The sequence below is a fragment of the Vicugna pacos genome, chromosome 11, assembly GCF_048564905.1.
Source record: "Vicugna pacos chromosome 11, VicPac4, whole genome shotgun sequence".
In the NCBI taxonomy this organism is placed as follows: domain Eukaryota; kingdom Metazoa; phylum Chordata; class Mammalia; order Artiodactyla; family Camelidae; genus Vicugna; species Vicugna pacos.
The window spans coordinates 30,692,155-30,715,394 of record NC_132997.1 but is presented as its reverse complement, the minus strand read 5'-3'; the positions used below and the strand labels follow the sequence as shown (position 1 = coordinate 30,715,394).

Here is a 23,240-nt window from a genome sequence, read left to right as displayed (position 1 = left end):
CATTATCTGTTGGAAGCTATGATCCAGCCCAGGTTGGGTGGCCCAAGGGAGTAGATGGCAGACAAGAATCGGAGCCCCGGTGGGGGAGGGTACAGCTCAGTGGTGGAGCGTGTGCTTAGCATGCACGAGGTCCTGGGTTCAGTCCCCAGTGCCTCCATTAAATAAACAAACAAACAGCCTCAATTACTGCTCCCTCCACAAAAAGAAGAGTCAGAGCCCAGGCTGTGTGGGGTAACAGCTGTCGCACCACTCCGAAGCTCTGCTCACTCCTTCCGGCTGCGTTTGCACGACTCTCGCCAGCTCTCCTTCCCTGCATTAGGTTCTGATCCCTCACCCCCTGCTCTGGGCTGAGCTGCTTCCTGTTGTTGGCCCTATGTCTTCTTTCTTTAAAAAAAAATTAAATATGTATTCTATTGAAGTATATACCATCCAAACAGAAGAGACTACAGCGTATAGCTTGGTGACTTTTTTTTTTTTAATTTACAAACTGTACTTACTGCCCAAATCAAGAAATAGAACATTACCCCAGAAATCCTGCTGCCGCCTCCCAGTTAACAGCTGTCCCTGCTTGGCCAGGAAAACCACTGCAAATCCTTTCCTTTGTGACAGGTTAGTTTTGAACATTTTGTTCATGGACATAGGATCATGTTCTAGGCGTTCTCTTGTTTCTGGCTCCATGTTGCTGCACATTGTGAGCGCCAGTCTGGGTGCCTGTGAGCGTCGGTCTGGGGTGCCCGTGAGCGCCGGCTGCTTTCTTCTCGTTGCTGGATGCTGTTCCATCGCGTGACATTTCCACAGTCAGTACCGTTCTTCTGCAGATAAACCCCTGGAGTATTTCCACATTAAGCCGTTAGAAATAATGCTGCTGTGGATCTTCTTGGACATGCCTTTTGGTGCACAGATGCATGCATTTCTATTGAGTTTATACCTGGAAGGCATAGTGATTATGAAACAACAGTTTTACAAAGCATGTGTGTCACTTGTCGCCTCCACCATCAGTATAAGAGAATTTCAAATGTTCCACATTCTTACCAACACCTGGGGTTTGCCAGGCTTTTTATTTATTTACCTATTTTAATTGTATTTTTGATTTGGGTATAATTGACATATAACATTATGTTAGTTTCAGGAGCACAACCTAATGATTCGATATTTATATATATTATAAAGTGATCACCACAGTAAATTTAGTTGAAGACATCACCATACATAGTTAATACATTTTTTTTTCCTTGTGATGAGAACTTTTAAGACACATTCTTTTGGCAACTTTCAAATATGCAACACAGTGTTACTAACTGTAGTCACCATGCTGCACATCACGTCCCCAGGACTTACTTAGGTTATAACTGGAAGTTTATACCTTCTGACCCAGTTCACTCATTCCCCCTCCACCACTTCTGGTCATCACTAATCTGTCCTCTGTATCTGTGAGTTGTTTTGCTTTGTTGTTTTAAGTGAGGTCATACAGTATTTGCTTTTCTTTGTTTGACTCATTTCACTTAGCATGACACCCTCAAGGATCATCCATGTTGCTGCAAATGGTAAGACTTCCTTCTCTTTTATGCCTGAATAATACTCCATGGTATTATTATGAATAACTAAATAGATAAAATATATATTATGCCATAAAATATACCACATTTTCTTTATCCACTCATCCATTATTGGACATTTAGGGTGCTTCCATATCTTGGCTATTATCAACAATGCTTCTGTGAACATGGGGGTGCATGGATCTTTTGGAGTTAATGTCTTTGTTTCCTCTGGTTAGATACCCACAAGTGGGTTTGTGGATCATGTGGTAATTCTATTTTTAATTTTTTGAGGAACCGCCATACTGATTTCCATAGTGGCTGCACTAAATTACATTCCCATTGACAGTAGTGCACTAGGGCTCCCTTTTCTCCACATCCTCACGGACACTTGTTATCTCCTGTCTTTGGGACAAAAGCCGAGTCTAACAGCCGTGAGGTGATATCGCATTGTGGTTTTGATTTGCATTTCCTGATGGTTAATGACTCCGAGTACCTTGTCATAGACGTGTTGGCCATCTGTATGTCTTCTCTGGAAAAATGTCTGTACAGATGCTGTGCCCATTTTTAAATCAGATTTTTTTTTTGCTATTGATTTATGTGAGCTCTTTATATATTTTGGATGTTAACCCCTTATCAGACATATAATTTGCAAATATGTTCTCCCATTCAGTAGGCTGCCTCTTCATTGTGTTGGTGGTTTCCTTTGCTGTGCAGAAGCCTTTTGGTTTGATGTAGTTATACTTATTTATTCATGCTTTCCTTGCCTTTGCTTTTCATGTCAAATCCAAAAAAAAATCTCATCACCAAGACCGATGTCAAGGAGCTTATGGCCTGTGTTTTCTTCCAAGCATTTTAGAGCCTTGGGTCTTATATGCAAGCCTTTAATCCATTTTGAGCTACTTTTTCTGCGTGGTGTAAGAGAGGGATCCAGTTTCATTCTTTTGCAAGTGACTGTCCAGTTTTCCCGACACCGTTTATTGAAGAAACTATTGTATACTCTTGGCTCTTTTAATAAATTACTGACCATATACGTGTAGTTTCATTGCTGGGCCATCCGCTCTGTTCCGCTGATCTGCGTCTGCTCTTCTGCCGATACCGTCCTGCGTCTTTCCAGAGTTCGCCATTCTGGTGGCTGTGTAGTAAAATCTCCCTGTGACTTCAGTTTGACTGCCTACAATTGATGCTGAGAATGTCTCCATGTGTTGATTAGATGTTTAGATACTGTCTTTTTGGAAATGACTGTTGAAGACTTTTGCCCACTTTTCTGTTGGGTGGTCTATCTTTTTGGTTTGAAGCAGTTCCTTAAATATTCTGGGTACAAGCCATTTGTCAGATAGACTTACTGCAAATACTTTCTCTCTATGCTTTGGCTTGCACTGTCTTCGTGGCTTTTTTCGATGAAGTCTTTTAAGTTCCACTGCTCCGAGATGACCAGCTGCTAAACTCTGCTTCCCGCCGGGGTCATCCCGCCCCTCCGCGCCCTCTCTAGTGTTGGTGGCTGTCTGTACCCTTGCCTTCAGGACTACGTGTCCTGCTGGCTGCATCAGACACCCTCCGAGTTCAGTGCACCTGTCCCTGTCCTTTTGGGGCCTGCTCCAGCCCAGTGGGCAGATCTGGTTCCAAGTTCTGGCATTTTCCCGTCTTCTCAGACTCCCTGCAGTTAACTAGCTGTGCCCAATCTGCTCTGAAAATAAGTTCAGGATGTCCAATCAACTTATAAACGACCTTAGAACCCATGACTCTGCCCACTGGGGAAGTCCTCGATGTTCTGTTCACCTCTGTCTTAGTCACTGAGGCTCAAGTACCTCTTCTAGCCAAAGAGAACTGAAACGTGAAGACCATAACTGTGGTTCTTTGCTGTTGAGTTGTATGAGCTGTTTGTGTATTTTGGATGTTAAGCCCTGATCGATTGCATCATTTGCAAATATTTTCTTCCAGTCTGTAGGCTGTCTGCCTGTTCTGTCGATGGTCTCCTTGGCTGTGCAAAAGCTTGTAAGTTTGACTAGGTCCCGTTTGTTTATTTTTGCGTTTATTTCTGTTGCCCTAGGAGAACACTGCTACAATTAATGTCAGAGAATGTTCTGCCTGTTTTCTCCTTTAGGAGTTTTGTGATGTCACAGCTTGTATTTAAGTCTTTAAGCCATTTTGAGTTTATCGTGACGTATGGTGTGAGGGAGGTTCCTAACTTCGTAGGTTTGTACATGCCTGTCCAGCTTCCCCAACACCACCTGCCAAGGAGACCGTCTTCTCCATTGAATATTCCTGCCTCCTTTGTTGAAGATTAACTGACTGTAGGTGGGTGGGTTTATTTGGGGCTCTCTATTCTAATAGTTCCATTGACCCATATGTTGAATACCTAAACAGTTGAATACCTTCTCCAGAGAAGACAGAGATGACCAAGAGGCACGTGAAAAGATGCTCAACATGGCTTATTATCAGAGAAATGCAAATCAGAACTAAAATGAGGCATCACCTCACACTGGTCAGAATGGCCATCATTAAATGTCTACAAATAACAAATGCTGGAGAGGCTGTGGAGAAAAAGGAACCTTCCTACACTGCTGGTGAGAATGTAGTATGCTACAGCCACTATGCAAAACAGTACGGAGATTCCTTAAAAAACTGAAAATAGAGTTACCATATGATCCAGCAATCCCACTGCTGGGCATGTACCTGGAGAAAACTATAATTCAAAAAGATACCTGCACCCCAATGTTCACAGCAGCACTATGTACAACAGCCAAGACATGGAAGCAACCTGAATGTCCATCCACAGGTGACTGGATACAGAAGATGTGGTGTATTTGTACAATGGGATACTATTCAGCCATAGAAAGAATGAAATAATGCCATTTGCAGCAACACGGGTGGGCCTGGAGATTATCACACCAAGTGAAGTAAGTCAGACAGAGAAAGACAAATATGATATGATATCACTTATGTGTGGAATCTAAAATATGGTACAAATGAACTTACTTATACGTTTATTTGCATATCCCCTCAAACACAAGTTTCATATATTTATGAACCAAACAAAAACAAAATCTCCCCAAACCGCAGTCTCTACTTCTTCTGGGGAATCAACCAGGCTCCACCTTTCCCAATGCCATCCACTAGTAGAGGGTAAAGGTGACAGATGACATGGCTTCTGTGAAAGACGGTTTAGATGGGTGAAATTCACAGACAGCCTCGTGTTTCTTGTTTTAATCTATAGTTTCAATTGTCTTCCTTGATACTGCCTTTGAAATGAGAATTGATAAGAAGAAAACTTGAAGGGGTTGTCACTACGTGCCCTATTCTGAACCATCACTGTAGGAGTTGGTAATAAGTATCCAGTTGTTTTGGACTTTAGGATGGGTGAGGAGGAAAACTAAGAAACCAAGTAAATAACATTTGTACTATTGGGAACGTACTATAAATAATGCCTTGCTGTTTTTCACTTCACACAAAACAAACTCTTACTCACCAAGAGTGAGTGGATTTGAGGTGTTTTTAGCCAAGAATACTGCATGGTAACACATCACGACTTGCTTACAAGTTGTTCTTTCAGCTCTGCATTTTAGTGCTCGCATTATTTTTAAGGAATATGGGCAAGTATAATTGGAATCCTGTGTTACAGAGGGGAATATTAGGGCATGGAAAGAGGCTAGAGAAATTTCACAAGATGGAAAAGTCAGCTGCCTATCAAATAATTACTATTAATATTTTTACTCTGAGAGTCAGTGGCCCATCACATAACAGATTTTAACATCATGGCTTCATCAGTCCGTGTAAGTGTGACTAAGACCTTTTAACCTCCTACTCAACATTTTCTTAACTCCTAAGGAAATAAAACAGCAAATAGCTAATTAGGTCCTTCGTATTCCCTTCTTCCTTCTGCTCTTCTAATGTTTCATGACGATTAACTCAGGTTCCCCTCTTCAGTCCACTCTGCCTAATCGTGTGTCAGGACCTGCGGCCGTGCTGGGTTATCGGCTCTTGCAGCCTCATCTGCGTAGCAGAGCTGTCTGCCAACGGCGGAGTCCTGGCAAGAGGCGGCTGGTGTGCGGCGTCTTGCTGGGTTTTTCCCCTGGAATGGTAGCTTCCGCCTCAATTCCATCTAGGTTCCAATAGCTGCTGCATTTTCCTCACTTATCATCCTAAAAAACAAACAAACAAAGAATCTGCCAGTGCTAGAAACGGTGCTGAGGCTTGGCTGGAGGATGGAGGGTGGGGGAAGGAAGGAAGGAAGCCGCAGCAGAGGCAGCCCAGGTGTGGCTGCTGCTTCCTGTGCCCAGAAGAATGTTCTCATTTCCCTTTCACCGTGTAACACACCTTCTTTCTCTGCCTCCTTCCATCACGTCCCCGCTTGGAAGTCCCCGGCTCTGGGCATCCCCCGTCTGGGATCTGAGCTCCCCCCAAGTAAGCCAGCAGTCAGCCCGCTCACCTCCTTTCTCTCTTTTCTTGCCTTCTGGCCTCCTTTTCTCCTTTTACTGAAGTTTATTTTTTTCTTTAAAAAGATCAGGCTTCAATCAGACCTCTCCACCAGCAAGTAGACACACAAATTAATAAGAGGTTATGTTTCTCTTCTAGGCGTGCCTGAAGGGTTTTTGTCTATGTATGATGAGTGTAATTTCTATTTTCCTTAATTTTTTTAATTGAAGTAGAGTCAGTTTACAATGTTGTGTCAATTCCTGGTGTACAGCATAGTGATTCAGTTACACACACACACACATATATATATTCCTTTTCATGTTCTTTTTCATTATAGGCTATTAGAAGGCACTGAATACAGTTCCCTGTGCTGTGCAGTAGGACCTCGCTGTTTACCTATTTTTTTAACATTTTTTATTGATTTATAATCATTTTACAATGTTGTGTCAAATTCCAGTGTTCAGCACAATTTTTCAGTCATTCACGGACATATACACACTCATTGTCACATTTTTTTCTCTGTGAGTTATCATAACATTTTGTGTATATTTCCCTGTGCTATACTGTGTAATCTTGTTTATCTATTCTACAATTTTGAAATCCCAATCTATCCCTTCCCACCCTCTACCCCCCTGGTAACCACAAGTCTGTGTTCTCTGTCCATGAGTCTATTTCTGTCCTGTATTTATGCTTTGTTTTTGTTTGTTTGTTTTTGTTTTTTAGATTCCACAAATGAGCGCTCTCATATGGTATTTTTCTTTCTCCTTCTGGCTTACTTCACTTATTTTATATACAGGAGTGTGTGTCTGCAAGTCCCAAACTGTGAGATCCTGAAGTTGACCATTGTTCCCAGAAAAAGACAGTCAGGAATGATCGTTTTAGATTATATTGGCTTCCAGATCTTCTTGAAAAATGTTCTTTTCTGGTGTCAAAGGTAAATACTCCTTTAACAAAATGAGAAAACACAAGGAAGCTGAGAAAAGAGACCCGAAATCGGAGTCTGTCACTCAGACTCAACATAAGTTTGCATCCATTTCTTTCAAGCTCTTACTCTATACCTGGGCGATTACATACAAAACATGCAAGTTTACTGAACAGGGACACTTTGAAACACAAGTTTTGGGGTATCTCTTTTTATTTAGCATAGTGTTGTGACATTTTCCAACATAATTAAATATCCTTTTAAACATGTGATTTTCTTAAAGTGTACCCCTGAATGACTTTGAGATGTCTCATTTCATTTATTAATTGGGGAAAAGACCAACCGAATAATTACAACCGTTTTGAAAATTCAAAAATTCTAACTCTAAAATTTTAGAGCTAAATTACTTTAGAAAGAAAGTAAGTGAAAGGTATGATTTTAATTTCCTGTATTTTTTAAGTTTAATTTTAGGGATTAAAAATTGCTTTGGAAAGTAATTAAATTGTCTGATTTCCTGCTTTCATCAAAGCAAATCAAGGCAAGTTGGCCTCCTGGTCAAGAATATATTCTTCTCAAAAAAATTTTAATCCCTAAAGTTAAACGTAAAAAATTAAACATGTAGGAAAAGCTAATATTGCTGTAAATTTTAAGATAAACAAATTTCTCATGTATTTTATTCTGTTTAATGGAGAGCAGTGGTGCTCTCCATGTGAATATCAAAATGCAGCTAAAAATAGCAACCATCCCAAGTAAGACCGCGGGAGATGCTCTCAGAACAGTTGAGGAAGCGGGACAGCAGGTGCCTCTGTAGTCTGCGAATAGCCTTGTGCTCTGTCGGAATGTCCGTCTTCTGTTCAACCACAGAATCACATCCAGGTTAATTTCAGTCCTGTCTGTGTGGGCCAGCGGTTAGGGAAGCGGTCAGAACTGGTCGTGTACGTAAAAGACAGTAACTCTAAGTGAGTATCTCCCTGATGATTACAACAGGAGATAGAGGGAAGAAAATGAGGAGAATATATTGCTGACCAGTAGGCTCAGAAATGGATCTGCCTTGATAAAGGCAGGAAATCATCCGTTTTACTGACTTTCTTAAGAAATATGAGACCCGACTATATCTACAGGTAATTAGACGTTCAAGCAAAGGTCCCTCAAGGCCCTGCTCGAGGAGGAAAGCATCCACCTGGTTCAGAAAACATGGGTTCTGGGCCTGTCATTTTTACTACCCATTTAAGTGATTTGAACAAGTGACTTCACTTGTCTGAGGCTCAGGTTTTTCTTCCTCAAAAAGAGAAGAGAAAAGTAAGGACAGAAGTAGGACATCCTCATTGTAAAACTCTTCAGCAGTATTTAGGTGCGTAAAGTGAAAATGGACTTGGCCTCGCTTTCTGAGTCTACTGCGTGGTTTAAGCACTGTTAAAAATTTGGTGTATACCCATTACTACAGATAAAACAGATAAACAACAAGGACCTACTGTACAGCACAGGGAACCATGTTCAATTTCTTGTAATACTTTATAATGGAAAAGAATCTGAAAAGAAAAAAAAATACGTATGTCTACGTATAACTGAATCACCTTGCTGTACACCTGAAAGTAACATTATAAATCAACTACACTTCAATAACATTTTTTTAAAAGTTATGTTTATGTTAAAAACATTTGGTGTGTATCGCTGTATATACATCTCAATAAGTACTTAAATATATTTTTTAAATAAAAATGAGATCAAACTATGTAGGATCCCGTAATTTGCCTTTTCCACTTAACACTAGGTCGGCACGGTCTTTCTGGCTGCAGTCTTACGTTTCATGGCACAAAGATACTCTAATTCACGAAGCAGTTTCCATTACTGATGGACATGTCCGTTGACCCCAATTTTTTACCATCTAAAAATCGTGAAACAAGCATATTGATACATATATTCTCCTAAGTATGTATTAGGTTTCTTTAGGACAGCTTTTTCAAAATGAGCCAAAAAGTTTGTGTATTTTAAATTTGTGTAGGTTGCACCAAACTGCCCTCCAAAACGTACCATGTGGTGTTTCCCCTAATCGAGCAAAACCCACTCCTCCTGCACTTCTTGACCAAGATCTGCTTCTGTTCTGCCAAGCTGATCAGTGAACATGGAATCATACTGAAACTTTTTAAAAAACTTTTTTCCTTTTCTTTCTTTTTTTTTTTAAATGGAGGCACTGGGGATGGAACCCAGGACCTTGTGCATGCTAAGCATGCGCTCTACCACTGAGCCATACCTTCCCCCCAAAACTTTCTTAATCTATACAATGAAAAGTCGGATTGCGTGACCCCAAGGACATCCAGGTTCTAAAATGCTATGTGTGGAATTACGCAGAAAACCTAATTGCCTTCCCTAAAGACATACATGTCTGGCGTCATTATGGGCTTTTCTGGACCCTTCCTGACCCATCTGGAAAACTGTAGTGCACGGTCCTGAGAGTGTCTGCCGAGAGTTCCAGAAAGGGTGGGACGCCCAGTTAGAGACAGGGGACCTGACACGCTCATCCTCAGGGAAGGAAGACGAACATTGCCATCTTCAGCAATTTTAACTAAAAGGGAGAAAATAGTACCAAAAAAAAAAAAAAAGAAGAAGAAAGAAAAAAATTTATGAGCCTTTCTTCAATACTTCATCTTACAAACCATGAACAAAAGCTCAGTATCTAGGATCCAGCATTTGACAGGGACTCCATAGCTGCTGATGATAATTCTGCTGATGAAATCATCCCAGTGTCTTCTTTCTGGCTAAATCTGGGGTATGCAGATATTATGCTAATGCAAATAAAACTTTCAGTTGGCCCCAGGGGAAAAAAAGGATTATGACGGAGCAATGGAAAATCTCCGCGGGGGAGAGTTACTTTGATTGATGTGCCCTTCTGGCTCTGGCATTCGGTTGTTCCATTAAGAATTACGGTGTCTTTGAAGCAGCGGTTTGGACTCTGCCTGGTCGATGTAAAGCACTAGCGACTTCTCCCCCAGTTCTGAATGTGGGTAAAGGCTTCTCTCTCCACTACCCCTGGTGTTTGTTTGATGCCTTCCTTTCTGGTGGCTCTTTTTATTTCATAAAATCCTGGTGCAGTTGTAAAACCTTCAGCTTTCGGATTCGCAGTCAATCACACAGGGAGAAGGGAGGAAATCATTTCCAAATGGCATCTGCAGCGAAACTGATTGGCTTGTGAACAGAACCCCAGTGCTGGGCGCTCGCAATCACCTCCTCCGGGTCTCTCCGCCACCAGTTTCTGCTCCTGTGCCCTGACCCACAACGTCCCTGCCTTCCGGGAGAAGATCTGGCTGAGAACACCCTCCATGCCTGACCTCTGTTACCCACTCCCAGCTCCTTCTTTGCCCTTGTCCTTCCAGCGCACCCCGCGCTCCAGTCCCGGCAGGCTGGCTGTTCCCGGACACTCTCCTCCGTGTCTCCGGGATCTCCGTGCCTTTTCACAGGTGGACCCACTGCCCGGAATGACTGTCCCCGGGATGTCACCCCCTGGTTTGTTTCTATTCAGCCTTTCAAGACGCAGCTCAAACGCCACCTTCTCTGGGACGATGAACTCCCCGGGGAAAGCTGACCCCGTGGTGTCCTCACTCTCCAGTCTGGGGCCTGTTAGATGACGGAGGTTACTTTAATTGGCTGCTTCTGCACTGGACTCTGCTAACCTCTTTCTGGGTAAACATGGGCCCTGTGGATTGGCCACCTTTCCGTTACTCATCAAAGTGCCAGGCATACTGTTAAGACACAGTTAGTATTCACTGAATTGGCTTGAATTGAAAGATATGGGGGCAAATCTGACGCGACTTGGGGACTCATTTTACTGCTGATCTTGGCATGAGTTAGAACAAGGCATTGCTTTTTAAACGACACTTACAGACTTTGCCAACTAGCAACGAATCAGGTCCTGGCACAGTGATCCCCAGACTCCTTATTACTGGAAGAAGGGGGCGTGAGAGACAGTTCATTCTGTTACTTTTCTAGCCTTGATGTACTTCTTGTACAGCAGCCATTCTGCAGTCCTTTGAAACGTTTGAATGGACATTCAACAAAAGCACAAGACTCACAACACGTGTGAAGTAAAGCAGAACTCACTTTGCTAGCGTTCATCCAAATAATTTGTTAAAGGCGTACCACCATCCGTCCAGTCTGTAAAACTTTCAAAGAATTTTGACCAGACCAATTTTAGAGCTTTTAATGGAATGGACTGCCTCTTTCTCTGTCTGACAGTCCAAAATAATAACTGCCCGTGTGGAAATATGTCACCCTTTAATCGAGGGCCTTACATTCTTCAATGTCTGCAATTACACTTGCAGCTTAAAACTTTTGTAAGAATAATGACTTTTACAGAAAGGTCCTCTGAAGATTTCCCAGTGTCTTTAGAAGCATGTTGAATGCAGGGAATTAATTTCATTACTCCTTCTGTTACAGAAGACTGATTCCAAGAACTGAATATCTTCTTCGAAGAATGCTGTTTGTTCCCAGGTTAAAGAAAGGCCTTTAAAAAAGCATAACCCAACTCAAAAGGTACAAACTTCCGGTTACAAGATACATAAGTGCCGGGGATGTGATGTACAAGGTGCTGACTATCGCTGACATTGCTGCATGATGTGTGGGAAATCCTGAGAGTTGTGAGAGCAAATCCTGAGAGTTCTCATCACAAGGAGAAAATTGTTCTGCTTTCTTCTTTCTTTTCTTTTTTATTGTATCTGTAAGAGAAGACAGATGTTAGCTGAACCTTCTGTGATAATCATTTCACGACATCCACAGATCAAACCACCATGCTGTACACCTTGAACGTATACAGTGATGTAGGTCGGTTAGTTCTCAATAAAACTGGAAAAAACAGCATAACCCAAAAAGTGCATTTTAGTTTAAATACTTGTTAACATATTGTCTCTAATAAGCTATATGGAATATTTATGAAGAAAAAGGTTAACTATATGTATTGGGGTCCAAGTATTAGAGGCTGATTTAAAGTGGAAAATTACATCATATAAATGTGGTTGGTATGCATAGATAAATGAGAAAAAGATCTTAAAACTATCAAATTACTGTTTTTTTGTAAGTTTATATTTCAAAATATATTCTTAGATTAACTGTATATTTAAATATATATAACTATATTTTTAGAAATCCACCATCCCATACAATAAAGTGACAGCAGTCTGTTTGTGACTGTGGAATGTTGCATTGTTACAGAATTCCAGCAATGGAATTAGGACATTAATGAGTACAAACATATTTTGAGTTCCTGATGCATAGTTCTTTTTTTTTTTTTATATTTAAGACCATTACAGTAGCAGTTTTATCTGTATTTGTTTAGGATGTTGGATAGGTTTTAATTTTTTTAAATTGTAGTATAGTCAGTTTACAATGTTGTGTCAATTTCTGGTGCACAGCACACTGCTTCGGTCATATAGGAACATACTTATATTCGTTTTCATATTGTTTTTCACTGTGAGTTACTACAAGATATTGAATACAGTGCTATACATTAAGTCCTTGGTGTTTATCTATTTTATATATATTAGCTAGTATCTGCAAACCTCGAATTTCTAATTTATCCCTTCCCACCTCCTTCCCCCCGGTAGCCATAAGTTTGTTTTCTATGTCTGTGAGTCTGTTTCTATTTTGTAAATAAGGTTTTTTGGGGTTTTTTTTCCAGATTCCACATATAAATGATATCATATGGTATTTTTTTTCTCTTTCTGGCTTCCTTCACTTAGAATGACAATCTCCAGGTCCATCCATGTTGCTGCAAATGGCATTATTTTATTTTATTTTTTACAGCTGAGTAGTATTCCATTATATAAATATACCACAACTCTTTATCCAGCCATCTGTGGATGGACATTTAGGTTGTTTCCATGTCTTGGCTATTGTAAGTAGTGTTGCTATGAACACTGGGGTGCAGGTGTCTTTTTGAATTAAGGTTCCCTCTGGATATATACCCAGGAGTGGGATTGCTGGACCATATAGTAAGTCTAGTTTTAGTTTTTTGAGGAATCTTGATACTGTTTTCCATAATGGCTGCCCCAAACTACATTCCCACCAGCAGTGTAGGAGGGTTCTTTTTTTCTCCACAGCCTCTCCAGCATTTGTCATTTGTGGACTTTTGAATGATGGCCATTCTGACTGGTGTGAGGTGATACCTCACTGTAGTTTTGATTTGCATTTCTCTGGTAATTAGTGATACTGAGCATTTTTTCATGTGCCTGTTGGTCATTTGTGCGTCTTCACTGGAGAATTGCTTGTTCTGATGCATATTTCTAAATTGCTTCCAAAAGGGTGATACTACGTTTTAGTGTCATTGGTAATACATGAAATTATAAATTAAAATCTGCTTTTTCTAAGAATAAACAGTCTTGATTTTTTTTTTAAAGAAATGCTAGTTTAGTGGGTATAAAGTGCATTATTCTACATTGTTCGCCTTCTAATTGAGTTCAACCTTTTCCTGTAAATTGAATAGTTGGATTTTGCATGTGTGAATCGTTTGGTCATGGTTTTCGGCGGTTTATCTGTTGAAACCTTAATGTTTTTTCTCATTACTGTTATGAGATTTGTGTTACATCTGTACACATATACAACACCCTTTTGTCTTTTACATTTGTTTTTTCACTCTGTCTCTTAAAGTTGGCTTGGTTTGTCTACACGTTGTTTCACTGAGCAGGAGATACTTAAGTCTGTAGTTTATATATGTTACGGCTTGACCTTTTCCTCAACGATTGTTTTCTGAAACTTCTAGGAAGTCCTCTCTCTCTCTCTCTCTCTCACCGTCTCCCAAACTGATACATATGTGATCCCATCGCTTTCTGGGTTTTCTCCTACTTAAGTTGCTACATTATTTTTCAGCATTTGACTGTGATGGGACTTGGCGTCACTTCCTTCTGGTTTCCCGTATGGGTGTTTCTTGAGCTTCCTGGATCTATGGATTCATCGTGTTTCAACAAGTTTGGAAAATGCCCAGCCATTATCTCGTCAGATACTTTTTTCTGCTGCCCCCTTCCTTTGTAGGTACACATAAATTAGTCCACCTGAAGTTGTCCCATAGTTTACTGGTGCTTTGTTCATTTTTTAAACATTCTCTTTTCTCTGAGTGTTCCATTTTGAATAGTTTTTATCGCCAAGCTTTCAAGCTCAGTGAGCTTCTCTTCTGTGACACCCACTCTGCCCTTGCCCCCGTGCAGTGTGTCTCTCATCCCACACGCAGCTCTCTTCTCTAGCAGCTCACGCAGATCTTTGTTTTCTCTCTAACATCCCATGTCTCGTTTAACTTACTGCACATGTGGAATGTAGGTATGACAACTGTTTGCTGTCCTCGTCTGAAATTCTAGCGCCTGTGTTACGGGCCTGTTTCCACTGGTGTTTCTCCTTCTATTACGTTGTACTTTCTTCCCTTTGGGCACGCCTCCTAATTTTTTTTTAATTGCACGTCAGACATTGTGAAATCTACCTTATTGGAGGCTAGATATTTCAGTATTCCTTCAGCCATCCCAGAGTTTGGATCTGGACTGCGGTCAGGTTACCTGGAGGCAAGTTTACCCTCCGTGTTAGATGTCAGGTGGGACTGGCGCAGGGCCCGGTGGGTCCCCACGTCGGAGGTGAGTTCTGTGCAGCTGTGAGGCTGCTTCTCACTGGGAGAGCAGGCGCTGTTCCCCGCCCTGTGTGGCTACGATACTGTTCCCTCCAACCCGCTCAGATTGGCTCTTTCCTCGACTTGAGACAGTCCCCTCGCAAGCAAGCGCGGGCCAGTGCCCAGGGGACCCTCTGCATTCTCCAGAGCCCTGTGCTTTCCTGCACTCTGTCCTGTAGACTCCAGCTGCCTTGTGCTCTCTGGACTCTTGACCCCGTTTCCTCAGCTCGGAGACTCCAGTGCTCTGCCTGCGAATGCTCTGCTTGGACTCCGGCCGGGAGACTCTCCCAAGGCAGTAAACTGGGGCAACCCATGGGGCTCCCCTCATTAATTTCGTGTCTTTCTAGAATCACTGGTAGCTTAGTTGCCTGATGTACAGTGTCTTGAAAACCATTGTTTCATTGATTTTATTGTATTTTTTAAAATATATTTTTATTGAAGTATAGTCGGTTTACAATATTGTGTCAATTTCTGGTGCACAGCACAATACTTCAGTCATACAGGAACTTACAGAAAACCATTGTTCCACGTATTTTGTCCAGTGGAAGAATAAAGTGGCCCCTGTTACTCCATCTGTTCAGAACCATAATTTCTTTAGGTATCTGGGAGCCCTTCTTGCATATGGATCGAAGTGAATATCTAGTTCGATTTTTTTTTTAACTCCACCAGAATAACTTACCCCAATACCAGTTAGGGAAAATTTCTCACATGTATGGAGCTCTGTTTCCGGATTAGCGCTTTGGTGCTAAGGATCTGTTTGCCTTATTTTGCCCCAGAGCCGTACTCTTACTTGCAGCTGCTTTATCATGTACTTTTTAAAATTTTACTTTTATTGAAATGTAGTTGATTTACAATGTTAGTTTCAGGGGTACAGCAAAGTGATTCAGTTATTCAGATACGTACATATATATTTTTTCTTTTCAGATTCTTTTCCACTACATGTTATTATAAGAAATTGAATACAGTTCCCTGTGCTGTACAGTAGGTCCTTGTTTATCTATTTGATGTATAGTAATGTGTATCTGCTAACACCAAGCTCCTGATTTATCCCTCCCCCACCCCTTCCCCTTTGGTAACCAGTTGGTTTTCTGTGTCCATGTTTGTCATGTGTCTTTAATATCTGATAATGCTGATCTTCCCCATTATATTTTTCAATTAAATGTTCCTCTGAGAATTTTTTAAATGTATTCTGTTATACTTATTCTTTCATAGTCCATTTAAAAAACATTTTTCCAAATTAAAAAAAATATTCTGGGATTTTTCTCAAGACCGAATTAAATATATAAAGTAACTTGGGGATGGTATGTAGGCATTTTATATAATATTTGTCTTTCTATCCAGAAGCGTAATATACCTGTTCATCTTCCCCATGCATTCAAATCTTTTGTTTCAGTTTTCTAAGGGTTTTTATTGTTTCTTCACAAAGATCTTATGAATTTCCATTTTCTCTCGGGTACTTCAGTGTGTGTGTGTGTATTTTGCTATTGGAACCTGACCTTTATTTTTGTCAGTTTGTTTTCCTACAATTGCAGATGAAATGTTCTTTTTTATGATTATTTTTTATTTTGCAGGGGGAGGTAATGAGGCTTATTTGTTTGTTTTTGATGGCGGTGCTGGGAATTGAACCCAGGACCTCGTGCATGCTAGTCACATGCTGTACTGCTGAGCTACCTCGGACCGCTCTCTGCGATCATGAAAAGGCTCTGGTGCCATCTGCTGGATCCCAGGGACATAGCCGGCGCTGGCTCTCGTTGACTTCCAAAACAGGGCTTTCAACTCCCAGCTCCCTGCCGGTGCGTCGCAAAATAACCAGAAAAATCATTGTAATTTTTGGTGGCAAGGCCACAAGTGCTTAACCTCATAATAATGTAGATGACTTTGTTTAGGACACACCAGGAAGGGACAAATGAAATTCTCAGCCATTTAACTAGCCTGGTATTTGTTGCCCCTTGACTATCATGTAGATTTCACATGCTGTATTTGCATTGCTAATTATGTACATCTGATTCCCTTTCTCATCAGGAGATATATTTTCGAAGAGACAGTATGCCATTAGTTGTAACATATGATGCAAATAATCTGCTAATAGTGAAATTCTGAATTTTCTGAATAATTTACCTTTATCATAGTTAGAATAATTCTAAGTTATTCTTGTAACGGTGCTGCTCTGACTCACTTCTATTCTGATACACATTTCTTGAAAGGAAGGAGATACAGATAGTGCTTCCACACATTTACATTCACTCATTCGTGTCTTCAGCTAACAAATATTGTCAGTCATGTCCCAGGCACTTTACTTGGTAGTAGAGATTCAGCAATAAACATTAGGAATCCCTGGGGCCAGGGTAATGTCAGCACCTTGCGTAACACAAATGCATAAGAAATACATGTGTCTTAAAGTGTGGAAGCCTTAAAGGCGTAAATATAAGACATGACACTGTCAAACTCCTAGAAGAGAACACGGGCAAATCATTCTCTGACATAAATCGTAGCAATGTTCTCCTAGGTCAGCCTCCCATGGCAATAGAAATAAAAGTAATAATAAGCAAATGGGACCTAATCAAACTTAAGACGCCTTTGCACAGCAAAGGAAACTATGAACAAAACGAAAAGACAACATGCAGAATGGGAAAAAATATTTGCAAATGATGTGACCAACAAGGGCTTAATTTACAAAATAAACAAACAACTCATATAACTCAATAACAAAAAAATTGATAACCCAATCAAAAAATGGGCAGAAAACCTAAACAGACATTTCTCCAAAGAGGACATCCAGATGGCCGATAGGCACATGAAAAGATGCTCAATGTGGGAAATTATTAGAGAAAGGCCAATCAAAACCACAATGAGACATCACCTCATGCCAGTCAGAATGGCCATCATTCAAAAGTTTACAAATAAATGCTGGAGAGGCTGTGGAGAAGAGGGAACCTTCCTACGCTGTTGGTGGGAATGTAAATTGGCGCAGCCACTATGGAGGACAGTACAGAGGTTCCTTAAAAAACTAAAAATAGACTTACCATATGATCCAGCAATCCCACTCCTGGGCATATGTATGGAGTAAACTCGACTTTGAAAAGATACATGCACCCCAGTGTTCATAGAAGCACTATTTACAACAGCCAAGACATGGAAACAACCTAAATGTCCACTGACAGATGACTGGATAAAGAAGTCATGGTATATTTATGCAATGGAACACTACTCAGCCATAAAAAGGAATGAAATAATGCCATCTGCAGCAACAATGATGGACCTAGAGATTTTTACACTAAGTGAAGTAAGTCAGAGAGAGAAAGTCAAATATCATATGATATCACTTAGATGTGGAATCTAAAAATATGATACAAATGAACTTATTTACAAAAAAGAAACAGACTCAGACATAGAAAATAAACTTATGTTTATCAAAGTGGAAAAGGGGTAGGGGAGGGATAAATTAAGAGTTTAGGATTAGCAGATACAAAGTACTATATGTAAAATAAACAACAAGGTCTTACTGTACAGCACAGGGAATAATATTCAATATCTTGTAATAAACTATAATGGAAAGCAATATGAAAAAGAATATGTATGTATATATGAAACACTGTGCTGTACACCTGAATTTAATGCAACAATGTAAATCAACTATACTTCAGTAAAAACATTTTAAAAATAAAATAAAATCCTGTCCCTGAAAAATCTGCTATTTAGCACTGCTGTAGCATATCCTATAACTCTGAAACTCCAGTCTCTGATTTATGTATTTAAGCTTCAGGGAAGCAGCTCTCATGCTCTGTATCCTCAAAGCAAAGGCAGCCCTGTTGGAACGTTCTGAAGGTCTGCAGATTGCACGGCTCCTGGACACTGCTTCTCAGCACAGGGAAGATTTGAGTTTGGAAGTGCTCAGGCAAGAGAAAAGACAAATTGGTGAAAAGACACATTCTTCCTTTCCGACAGCATGTACATATTAGGTTTTTGCGTTGTAAAGTATTATTTCTAAGTAGTTTCAAACACGTAATGTCTCATTTCCTTTTGTTTTCCGATTTATGGTTCTGGATGAAATACTGTCCTGCGTATTCTCAGCAACTGGATAGGGTAATGGAGGACCCTTTAGCAACATTAAACAATTCATAGCACAGGGAAATATACACAAGATCTTGTGGTAGCTCACAGAGAAAAAAATGTGACAATGAATATACATATGTTCACGTATAACTGAAAAATTGTGCTCTACACTGGAATTTGACACAACATTGTAAAATGATTATAAATCAATAAAAAATGTTAAAAAAATTCATACAGGTCTTAAATTTGAAAATAGGTAGATATAACATGAATGAAGGGTAATACTGATTCTTCATACTGGCAACTAGATCGATATTGAATACTAAACTTGTGAACAATTTTTATGAAAATATTTTATTAAAATAAGGTAGTAATATTTACCAAAAAATAAAAGCCTTTAGCTTGATTTAAGTTTGATTAAAATCTTGTCATTGTCCTCTGCATTTTGCCTTCTTTTAGATAATTCTTTTGAAAACATCAAAAACCAGTGAAAGATAAATATACTATATTGATTTTTACATAATTTACATTTTATGAAAATATATTCAAATTGTGTATACTTTGAATGTCATTCAATTTAATTTTTTTAATCTTTTGTCAATAGAACACAATTTGTGGACATCTGGCTTAAACAACATAATTGGTACTCTTGCTGAAATGAAGGCAAAGTTTTATGGGCTAAATATACAGGAAATGTGTTAGCTCTCTGTCTCTTTATTACACATCCAAAATCATCAGCCAATCAACATTGTACCCAGACAGGTGCAATAATGGTTAAATGCTGTCGTCTTTTGTATTTTGCTGTCCTTCAGCCACATGAAAACATTTCTGTTTTGTCATCACAATTGTTTACTTGTCAAAGTAGGAGGTTATAACATATCCTAGGTAACAACGTGTTAGGTTGATTTATAACTTTCGTGTATTCAGACTGACAGGTGATCATCTGTACCTTTGCCCAGGCTCCGATATCCTACACGAAGCCTTTATGAAGACAGTAGTCTGGTGAAAGGGTACAAAAAATGAGTACGTACGCAGACCAATCAGATCATTTGGGTGGTTGTAAGTGCCATGAGGGAAATGCAAGCGTGGTGTATTTGATGGGCAGCAAGGAGCCCTGCTGTGACTGCACAAGAGTCAGGGTCAAGGTCAGTCCCGTCTGGGATAATCTCCACTTTATGGAGACCTCCCATTCAGGTCTGGTCTTCAACGTTCCCTCCTTAGAGAGTCCACCTCCAGCCACTCAAATGCCCTGCCTCCATTACCCCATCATACGGCTTTGTTTTATTGTCCTCAGGTCACGCCTCACATTACCTGCTGGCTTTCTGATTTATCTGTTTGCCTTTTCCCTGTCTCTTCCTGCTGGAATGTAAGTTTCGCGCAGGTAGAGAACTCACCTGTCTTGTCCAGCAGCATCCGCCTCGCCTGGTGTAACATACACATGGAGTGAGTCAAAGTATCTGGACTCTGGATTACAAGGGGGTGGGGTGAGGGAGGGAGGGAGGACATCCTTCGAAAAGAAGCATTCATTCATTCAGTTCACTCATACAGATTTGCTTTTTGGGGGTTAGAGTCCTTGCCACGAACAGTGATTGAAATGAGGAGAACTCATCACTCTGTCCTACGACACCTCCCATCAGATGAAAGAATGTATGGTTAAAACACCATCTCTGAAAACAGTGTTCACTGTTGCATCGAGGGGTATGTATCATTATTGCTAAAGCTTTGGATTTAATGAATGTAGAATAGCAATAGGCATTAAGAGGATTACTAGACAGGAAAATTGTAGAGCTGCATGATCCATAACTGATATTTTAAATTCAATAACAACTGCAAAAGTAAGCTTGCTCTGGTCCTTTGCTGAATAACCAAACTGGGAGACAGGCTTTTTTGTTGTTGTTGTTAATTGAAGTGTAGTTGATGTACAATGTTGTGTCAGTTTCTGGTGTACAGCATAGTGACTCAGTCTTACACATATATATCTACATATTCTTTTTCATTGTAGATTATTACGAGGTATTGAATATAGCTCCCTGTGCTGCACAGTAGGACCTTGTGGTTTATCTGTTTTATATATAGTAATTTGTGTCTGCTAATTCCAATCTCCTAATTTATCCCTTCTCCCCTTCTCCTTTGGTAACCATAAGTTTGTTTTCTGTCTCTGTGAGTCTGTTTCTGTTTTGTAAATAAGTTCATTTGTCTCATATTTTTTTCACTTTTTAATTGGAGTGTAATGGATTTACAATGTTTCAGGTGTACAGCAAAGTGATTCAGTTATACACACACACATATATAAACCTATTCTTTTTTAGATTCTTTTCCATTAAGAGTTATTATGAGATAATGACTACAGTTCCCTATGCTTGTTGTTTAATCTGTTAAAATTTTTTTTGAGGGAGGAGGTATTAGGTTTATTCATTTATTTATTTTTAGAGGAGGTACTGGAGATTGAACCTAGAACCTCCTGCATGCGAAGCATGTGCTTCACCACTGGGCTGTACCCTCCCCAGTCTATTTTATATATAGTATTGTGTTTATGTTAATCCCAAACGCCTAATTTATCCCCCCTTTCCCCTTTGATAACCATAAGTTTGTTTTCTATGTCTGAGTCTGTTTCTTTGTTGTAAGTAGTTCATTTGTGTCATTTTTTTTTTGGATTCCACATATAAGTGACATCATGTGATATTTATCTTTCTCTTTCTGACTTACTTCACTTAGCATGACAATCTCCAGGTCCACCCATGTTGCTGTATATGGCATTATTTTATTCTTTTTTATGGCTAAGTAGTATTCCATTGTATAAATATACCATAACTTCTTTATCCAGTCATTTGTCAGTGGGCATTTAGGTTGTTTCCATGTCTTGGCTGTTGTAAATAGTGCTGCTATGAACATTGGGGTGCATGTATTTTTTCAAATTAGAGTTTCCTCTGGATATATGTCTAGGAGTAGGATTGCTGGATCATATGGTAACTCTATTTTTAGTTTTTGAAGGAATCTCCATACTGTTTTTTTATAGTGGCTGCACCAAACTACATTCCCACCGACAGTGTAGGAGGTTCCTTTTTCTCTGCATTCTCTCCAGCATCAATTATTTGTAGACTTCTTAATGATGGCCATTCTGACTGGTGTGAGGTGATATCTCATTATAGTTTTGATTTGCATTTCTCTGATAATTAGTGATACTGAGCATCTCTTCATGTGCCTGGTATGTACACATGCACACATCTGTATGTTGGGAGACAGGCCTATAATCACAAAAACTGACGAGGTGATAATCAGAAACAATCGGGAAAATACCCAAAGAATTCTTTTAAAATGGAGAAAAAGATACAATTCAAGATCATGGCCTATTTTTTAAACCAAAGGTTTTAAAAAACAAATGTTATATTTATGAATTGCAGGCTTGTTCTTGCTTTCCTAGTTTACTTTCAGAGTAAAATTCAGCATGGCACCATGTATTTTTGGAACTGACGTAAAAAGTGTTGAACCAAATACCTGTAGCATTTTTCTGTTTATTTTCACTTTGATGAAGCTTTCAAAAATATGAGGATGGGGGGAGGGGTTGGGTAGAGGTAATTATGTTTTTATTTATTTAATGGAGGGACTAGGGATTGAACCGAGGACATTGTGCACGCTAGGCACACGCAGTCTACCACTGGGCTATCCCCTCCCCAGCCTGAGGACTTTTTAAAGCAAAAAAAGTCTTGTGGATAAAATAGGCTGATTTTCATTTCTCACTACTTTCATTTCTTCCAAAGTTGATTGTTTTTGTAAAGAACAAAAAGAAAATTCGTTTGTGAGATCTGTTTGTAAGTATGAAATAGATACCAACTGAACTTTAAAAACGTTATTCTCTGCAAGGCAGTCAACAGCACACGCAGAAGGAGATCATTAACTACCTGTGGGAATAACTGAAAAGATTTTTTTGGTGTTTCAAATGCTATTAAAACAAAACAAGAACAACAAAGGATTGTGTTAACAAAAGGAAAAGACCTGCATGGAGTACAGAAGGGAGCCCCCCAAATTGTAACTGTGTTTCCAACAACCTCGGAGGAAAAAGACTGACACCCCGACCTGGAACAGCTCCGCCTCCTAAGAGAAATGAGTGCGTCCGCAAAAGGTAAGTAAGGTACCTACCGTCTCCCTCTTGCATCCCGTGAAGCTTCTTGGAGAGGGAGGGTCACTGCGTTTGTAGCACACATCACACTGCTTTGGGAACAGCTGGTGGTGTAACCACACGGGACCCTGTTCGGTAACAGCAGCCTGTTGTGAAGCCAGGAAGACGGATGGTTACCTGGGGCCGGGAGTGGGGTGGGCAGCACAGCCAAGGAGCGAGAGGGAACTTTTGGGGACGATGGAAACTCTGTCTTGAATGGGGACATGATACCTACTTACTCTTTGGTTAAAACTCATCGAATCTCTAAGCTGAAGTGTATAATTCATTCTGAAGATTGTGTCTCACCGGGATTAGGGTTTTTGTTTTTGTTTTTGTTTTGTTTTTGTTTTTGTTTTGTTTTGTTTTGTTTTTTAATGCAGTGCGTAGCCTCCAGGAATTAAAAGTGGAGCGACAGGGTGGTCCCAAGCCCCAGGATGGTGGTACCCAGCATTTCCCGCACGGCTGGCCCTGCAACCAGCAGCTCATTCCAGCAAATTCTCAACCTGCTCCATTTTTTAAGGG

The 23,240-nt window shown here is 40.1% G+C and overlaps 1 long non-coding RNA gene across 1 annotated transcript; it reads right to left on the bottom strand.

Moving 5' to 3' along the window:
• Positions 1–11,053: 11,053 nt before the first annotated feature.
• Positions 11,054–22,782, bottom strand: LOC140699259 (uncharacterized). The gene is made up of 2 exons (XR_012077298.1): positions 22,700–22,782; positions 11,054–11,582 (listed from the first exon to the last, which is right to left on the bottom strand). It is a non-coding gene; the product is annotated as an uncharacterized lncRNA (long non-coding RNA).
• Between the last annotated feature and the right edge of the window lie 458 nt (positions 22,783–23,240).